Here is an 8,529-nt window from a genome sequence, read left to right as displayed (position 1 = left end):
TCTCCTCTGTAAATAATTTGGTTCAACCTCCAGTTCTTGCAGCATTTTTAAAATAGGAATTCCCAACAAGGTTGGAAAAGGAACATCTATTCCATAAACCACCTCATATGGAAACATGCCTATTGAATTTTTGGTAGTAAGCATGTATGCCCACAATGCATTAACCAGCTTGTTGTACCATGATTTCTTATTATCCTGCAACAACATTTTAATAATATTAATTAAGCTTTTATTGGAAGATTCTGCCAATCCATTTCCTTGAGGTTAATAGGTTGTAGATTGTCCCAATGTTATCTGATATTTCTTGCAAAAATATACCATCCTCTTTGACCTGAAAGCTATAGTATTGTTAGTAATAATTTTCTTAGGGCATCCACTCTTGCAAGGATATTGTTCTCCAGGAATTTTATGATGACTGCATCAGAGGCTTGTCTAGTCGGTATGGCTTCTATCCATTTTGTAAAGTAATCAGTGGCTGTAAGAATCCACATATGTTGGGCAGAAGAGGCAGGGTAAATTTATCATATAAATTTAGGGACCCATTGTTGGAAAGGAGTTTCAGCAGATATAGGCCTTACGGGTAAAAGCAATAGTTTCTTTTTGCCTTCGAATATTTGTCATTTGCGGCATGAAGTAACTTTCTTTTAGATAGCCTAAAATAAGGTGGGCCAATAAAATCCTAGCCTCAGAATATTTTTGGCAGTAGTCTTCCAGTACAAGTGTCCACCTCAATCTCCTTCATGAAACTCTTGCATAAATTTATCTACTTCATTTACCAATAAACAGTTCAATAAAACTCCACCAGCATCTTTCCAATACAGATTTTCATCCAAAATACAAAACTTGATAGCTTTAATTTTAATAAATCTAGCTTTTCTTTTAGTTAAACCAGGTGGATCTTATAAATTATGTAAAACATTAAAAATGTATGCATACCAGGGAGAGGTAGAAAAAAAATTTGCTACCTGTGGAGTCACCAGCTCATCTAGTTTATTAAATATTGCTAAAAAAATTATATAAAGCATGTGAGTTAGATTCTGCCATTAATTTCGCTAACCCTTGACCTTAGATGAGTTTAGTGAGTCAAATTTCAATATCATATTCTAATATAACAACAATCAACTTACCCCTTTTGCCATCAGGATCATTTTGGATCATATATCTTTTACTACATCATTTGGAACAAAAGAAATAATATGTGAATGAAGAATATACACTCTAAAATATTTTATGATTTTTACTAGGGCAAAAGATTTTTTTCCATGATGTCACATTTCAGTGATGCATCTCTCAAACTTTGCTAAAGAAAGCAATAGGCTATTCATGGCCTTCATTATTTTTCTGCAAGAGAACTGCAACAATTGTGTGCTCAGAAGCAAATGAAAAAATTAGGAAATTATTTGTAAAATCTAGACTAATTAATACAAGAGCTTGAGTTAAAGCCTATTTTACCTTATTAAATGATTGTCTAGCTTCCATGTTTCATTTCACCTCAGTGTCTTTCCTTAACATGTTTGTTATATTCTTTACAAGTTCTTCTAAATTAGGAATGAATCTCCTCATAAAATTTATCTGTCCAATAAAAGATTGAACTTCCTTTACATTTCTAGGTGGATTACTTTTGAGTATAGCTTCAATTCTATTGGGATCTATTTTGATTCCTTCCTTTGAAATTATGTTTCCTAGCAGTTTTGCTTCTTGCAAACCAATCATTGTTTTCTTGGGGTTAAGGGAAATACCAAATCTCGTACATTTTTCAAAGACTCTTCTGAGGTGATTTAGGTGTTCCTCATCTATTTTCAAAAAAACAATGATGTCATCTAGGTATATGACTATCAAATGACCCATTTCATCAGCAAAGGTAAAATCTATTTCTCTTTGAAAAGTAGCTCCATCATTCCTTAGACCAAAACACATTTTCACATACATGAAATTGCCCAAGGGTGTAGTAAACGGTGTCTTCTCTTGATCGTCTGTGTGCACGAAGACTTGGTTATAACTAGAAAAGCCATCTTATTGGGAAATTATGTTGGATCCAACCACCTTTTGCGGAATGTGGTCCATCTTGGGAAGAGGGTAATTCTCTTTTAAATATGCTTTATTCAGATTCCAAAAATCAATATAGAGGCCTATCTCACCAGTCTTTTTCCGAGTGGGAACCAAATTGGATACCCATTTCGAATATCTCAAGGGCACTATGATCTTTGTATCATATATTATTTTTAATTCCTTTTCAATAAGAGGCATAAGCTTTGGGTTTATTCTCCTTAATTTCTATTTAAAAGGTTTATGATCTTATTTTAAGGGAATCTTATGTTGTATAATGCTTGTGTCATAGGATTTTAAATCCTCATAACTCTAGGTGAAAACATCAACGAATTCTTTGAACAATTCAATGTATTTTAGCTTCTCAGCTGGGGGTAAGGATTTGGATAGTTTGATCATTTTGGGTTCTTTTTTAGTCCCAATATTGTGTTCCTCAATACCATCTCTAGTGGGTTCAATTTTGGGCTTCTTAGCTACATCATTGAAATCAAACAAATCTTCTAATGGAACTAGCCCTCTAGGTAAGACATTATCTTTGAGTTGTAACATTTATGTTTCTTGTTTCTCTTCATCTATTTCATTCAATTCTAATTTATTCACACTACTATGTACAATATCTTCTACATCAAGTTCTATATCTATATTATCATCTTCAAATTCCTCTTTGGACTGCAAAAAATTCTCAATCTAGGCATCATTTCCAAAAACCTGCTAGTATCTAATGTTATCAGGTACAGTAGGTCTATTTTTCACTTTAACAGTATATTGGCGAGTAGGACGAAATGGTAATTTACAAGTACTTGTCAAAATAGAAACACCATCAAGAAGAATGTTTTGATCTCTTGAAACCACAGACAAACTATATTCAGTGAAAGAATCCAGAAAATCCAACACAACATTCCTATATGCTCTCATCCTTGGATGTTTTTTAGAATATTCTCCTTTGATTTGTTTTATTACCAACTCAGAATCTCCATGAATGGAAATCATTTTAGCACCCAGCTTCTTTAAAAGATGTAACCCTAAGATGAAGGCTTCATACTTTGCTACATTATTACAACACTGGAAATTCAATTTATACGAATGACCCTCTTAGTGATGAGTGTAATAATTTGAAACCCATATACCAGCACTTGCCCCTTCTTTACGAATAGATCCATCAAAACTCAAATTTCATAAAACTTCGTGTGATTTATCATGTTTACTGATTAATGTTTGACATTCCTTAGTGTGACATAATGTAGCGTTTTGGTCAGTAACTTGTTCTTGTGCATTCCATCATTATACAAAATAAACGAGTCAAGATTTGAAGCGACAGAGTACAAGGGATAATTATTAGGTCTCTCATGAGTTGTGAACATGAATTTCATGAGTTTCTTCCTATAAAGTCTCCTATTCTGATAAAATACTAGGATTGTAGCGTAGATCATATCCATCTGTAAGGTTCCCTGGAGTTTGGGTCCCAACGAACATGAAAGAAGCATGCCATATTTGGGGGGTATATCAGGAACAACTATGTCCATTAGAAGACATTTGGCTGGTAGTTGGACTAAGTTGACACATAAATCCTTTATAAGTCTAAGGTACTTTACTTGAATGAAATCAAATGAATACAGGTCTTTATACCTTCCGGTTATATCTAATCCTAATTTCTCCATGATTAACTTAGGCATAAGATTGTAGGAGGCCCCTCAATCAAGCATAAAATTGTGTAAGATTTTATCATGAATAGTCAAACTAACATAAAAGGGAGGTATATCTCCCTCTTGAAGTTTACCATTGACTCTAGGGCCAAACAATATTTCAGGTTGATCATCTGATACATTGAATGTATGAGCGTTATATCCTATGCTTAGGTCTTTCATTACATGTGATCTATAGGTAGTTTTATTCATTAATTCTGTCAAAGGAACGGGTATTTTGAGTTTCACCAATTCATTTTCTATATTAAATGACGTATGAGCTTTATTTAAATTGGCAACCTCTTGTTTATTAGCCAAATCTGTTTGGGATATGTCTCTTTGTTGGTTGGTAGAGGGGTCACCAGTTTGAATTGATTTTGATGTAGTATCAGGTTTTTCTAGATTGGAACATTAGGATTCCTTCTAGCTAGAATCTCAACGTTCTTCTTGGCAGGTGTTTCAACTGACTTTTTGGTTGGAGCTCTTATCGGGAAATCTAGTGTCTATGCAGAGCTTCTAGTCCCACTAAGGCTGGTAGCTACCTTAGAAACAAACAAACTAAAACCACTTTTGTTTTCCTTTTTGAGAAGTAGATAAGAGGGGAAAGAAGGAGACCAACCTCTATCTTGCACTTGGTTTCTTGCTTGATTCCTCTCCCTTCTAATAGATCTTTGCCACTCGCTTCCTCGTCTACCCAGCTTCAAAGAGCACCTGTAGAATCAAAGCAGCATAACACTATCCAAGAGCATAGATATACTATCATAAACAATATAGGACCAGATATATATTGACCACACAAATGCATATATCATCAATCATACAAGAATGTGGAGGAAAACTTGAATAGCTTTATTAATAATCAAGAATAGCAAAGAGGATTACAACCAATTGTTCTGACCCAATATCATCCTCTCAGCAAGAAAGCCCTTCTTCACCTCATGAAAAGCTTAGATCACCCAACACTATGATGTTATACCAAGAAACCAGCAGCACTTCCTTACAAGATACAAAATTCCAGCCTCTGGATCTCTGGGATGATGGATCCATATATAGATGTTTTCAAGGGGGGGAGTCAACTTTTGAGATTTTATTAGTGTCCTCTCTCTGATAGTTCTTAATTCCACTTGGAGATTGATGATCTCTTACTCATCCCTGGGCGAATGCAGAGAGGCAAGTGTCACAGGAGAAGTTTCTAGAAGATTCCATGATCCTCCACCTTGCAGATTGACCCTGCCATTTGTCCACTCTCACCCATCGCACCCCATAGAAGGGCTTTTCAGTATGCATCGCACTTCCCGTGTGTATTTAGGTGGGATTCGGCGCACTTTGACCATGGAGCAGGTGAGATGGTCCAGTTTTGACCAGTTCTGAGTAGCTTTTCAAGGAGAACTTCTGGGAGAAGATGTAATTAGTTGACCTTGTTCTTTTAGAGGTTGGAACAACAATTTTAGGGACTTAAGAGCCCTTGGTTTATGGACATTTATGATTGGGGTTGCAGTGCCAAAAAATTTCTATAATAGGAGTATCAAGAATTTTCCTACTCGTCATATTGTATTTCTTATTGGCTTCCATAATGGCATTCTCAAAACCTTTCTTATCATTTTTTTATTCTTCAGGTTCTACTTCATCCTGGGATAATAGGAAAAGGTCTTCTTCTTCCCGAGTAAGAAATACATAGTCATTATCATTTACTCCCATTCAATTTATTTGAGTGTCCTCTTTATCATCAACTACCTCAACCTCCTCATATGTATAATTTTCTTGGAAAGGAGGTATTACCTGCTGGTCTAGACCTTTTGGGTCCCTTTGCTTGATTTGGGGTTGATTTCTTCTAAAGTTTAGATTCCTTATTTGTGCAGTTTGATTTTCTCTCAGAGGAGCCCTATCAGTTATAATGATTATATCCATCGTTTCCTCCATTGTTCTAAGTAGAATTTCTATTTTATAATGAGGGGAAGAAGAAGATGAAGGTTCCTCTTTTATTGTCACTCTTTCTTCATATTTGAATTTAGCTTTTTTGGCTAATAAATTTGGCTCAAATTTGAGTGCATTTTCTTGCATTTCCTCTAAGTTCATAGGGTCTCTTTCTCTTAATTTATAAGACATATCAACATCGAATCCTTCTGGGAAATGTATCAGGGCCAAGCCTAGGGGAGGTTTAATGGAAGTCAAGGTTGCATTGTAAACCTTATTAAACATGTCATACTACTCTTCTACAGTTTCATTAGGTCCTATTTTAAGGTTTGTCTATTCATTAAGGATCTATAGAGGACTTTTGTTTGGTTTCCCACCTATTTAGGAAAGATTGGTGAAATACATCAAGATCACCTATATTACCTACTGGTAAGTTTTTGAGCCATTTTCTCACCTCTGCACCTAGGCTCTAGGAAATCAACCTCACTTTTAGATCATTCTCATCTACTTCATGAAGATAAAAAAAGTCATTCATTTTATCTATGTGTTGATGTGCATTGATAGCACTAGTGCTATCAAATTGAGGAATCCTAGTCTGATAGTTCTAGGGCATCTCATGCAACTGGGCAGGTAAAACCAAGGGAGCATAATGAGCAACCATGATGTATGGTCTTATGGGAGGTGTAGATGTAGGATTTGTTGGAATAGGTTGGGTTACTATTTGTGATACTTCTAGATGAGTAGTAGAAATTACAAAGGAGGTAGGGTCGACTGATGTTAGATGAACTGATTAGGATGAGGAAGTTGATGTTGCAAGAGTAAGAGTAGAAAGTTCAACAGATTGTTGAACGTAAGCTTGATGTATAGCCTGATCAAGTGCTGACACAAGATCCTGCAATTTGTCGAAGTTCTCGAGGGCTTGTTGATCCAAATCAAGTTCAACTGATGGTCTTATTGGTTTGTAATGTTAAATAATGGATCTGTCAACCATTGTTTGATCAATAAAAGCTTCAGACTTGGTCCTAAAAAGATTGTGTTCAAAATGTAAGTCAAAGTGAATATCATGTATGGTGTCAAGGTTTTCAGGAATGGAATTTTCCCTTGAAAGAAGTCTATTGCTTCCCTAGCTTTCAGCTAAATGCTAGAAAATTATATATTACAGAGCAATGGAACACATAAAATATTGTAGAAATATAAACATAGAAAACGCATAAAAAAAGAGAGACACAGATATACATGTTTCACCTAGTTTGGGCTACGTCCACGGAGAAAAAACCAGTCCTTCCCTTTATATTATCTAGCAAACTGAAGAGATACAACCTACAGCAGATCTGCTGTAACACCCTCTTTGCTCTCAATCTCCTCTCTCTTCCTCACTCAAAATATAGATATACATAGACGCAATACAATTCCCTCATATATAGTGAGGGGTTTCCTTCTAGGGCAAAAAACCCTAAATTAAACATAACTTCTACCGTCAAATCATCTTCCTAATGAATGGGCCAGATTGACTAGAAATTACTAGACTTTTACAAGGCAATTTTACATCTATTTTTAGCTTCGGGGGCACTGCCTCCGAACCCCTGCCTGGGGACCGCTGGCCCCCAGACCCCCCAACAGGGGGGATTAGCCCCCCCATGTGCAGGGGTGTATAGTCTTCCTGGGGTATACATCCGGCTGAAACCTTTGAATACAAAAGATAATCAAGCTCCACACCCAACAATCTCCCACTTGGAAACTGATTATAGCAACTCCACCGCTGCTATATTTGCTAGACTATAACTCCACTTTGGACCTGACTATTTCTCATCTTCATCATCATACTTGAAGACCAATTGAAACTGAGCAGATTCTTAGTTTCTCCCCAGTTACAACTTTTCTTAACATATCTGCATGATTCTAGCTAGTGTGTATCTTTTCCAACTTCAACTGCCCATCTTCCAATGTTTATCGTACAAAATGGTACTTGAGTTGTATATGTTTAGTCTTGGAATGAAATGCAGAGTTCTTTGCAAGATTTATGGCACTCTGGCTATCACTGTATAACCTGCCCAACTCCCGCTTCTTTTTGAATTCATCCAGAAACCTTTGTAACCAAATCATTTCTTTACTAGCCTTTGTAGCAGCAACATACTCTGCTTCTGTTGTTGAAAGTGCAATAACACTTTGGATTTTTTAAACTAAGCTGACAGATGTTCCACCTACAGTAAACACATATCCTATAGTGCTCCTCCTGTTGTCTCTATCACCTGCCATATCTGCATCAACATATCCCTGTAGAGCAATGTTTTAACTACCAAAGCATAATTCTTGATTTGTGGTACCTCTCAAATACCTGAGAATCCACTTCACCGCCATCCAATGTTCTTTTCCTGGATTGTTCATGTACCTGCTTACGACTCCCACTACATGTGCAATATCAAGCCTTGTGCAGACCATCGCATACATTAAGCTTCCAACTGTTGATGCATATGGAAATTTAGACATATGAGCCATTTCTTCCTGAGCCTTGGGACATGCCTCCTTACTTAATTTGAACTGGCTAACTAAAGGTATACTAACTGGTTTTTTCATTCTTCATATTAAACCTTTTCAACACCTTTTCTATGTACTTAGTTTGAGACAATGTTAATTTGCGATTCTTCCTGTCTCTAGTTATTCTCATACCAAGGATTTGTTTTGCAACACCCAAATCCTTCTTTTCAAATGAGTTTGCCAATTTCCTTTTGAGCACATTTATTTCCTGCATGTTAGAACCTACAACAAGCATGTCATCTACATACAATAACAATATAATATAGCTGCCATCATTTTGCCTTTTGAGATAAATACAATGATCGGAGTGACATCTAGTATAACCTTGTTCAGACATAAACCTATCAAATTT

This window comes from Pinus tabuliformis, chromosome Q, assembly GCF_031772625.1.
Source record: "Pinus tabuliformis cultivar Carrire ecotype Pingquan chromosome Q, CPIR1, whole genome shotgun sequence".
NCBI classification, from domain to species: domain Eukaryota; kingdom Viridiplantae; phylum Streptophyta; class Pinopsida; order Pinales; family Pinaceae; genus Pinus; species Pinus tabuliformis.
Note: the sequence above shows the minus strand (reverse complement) of the source record.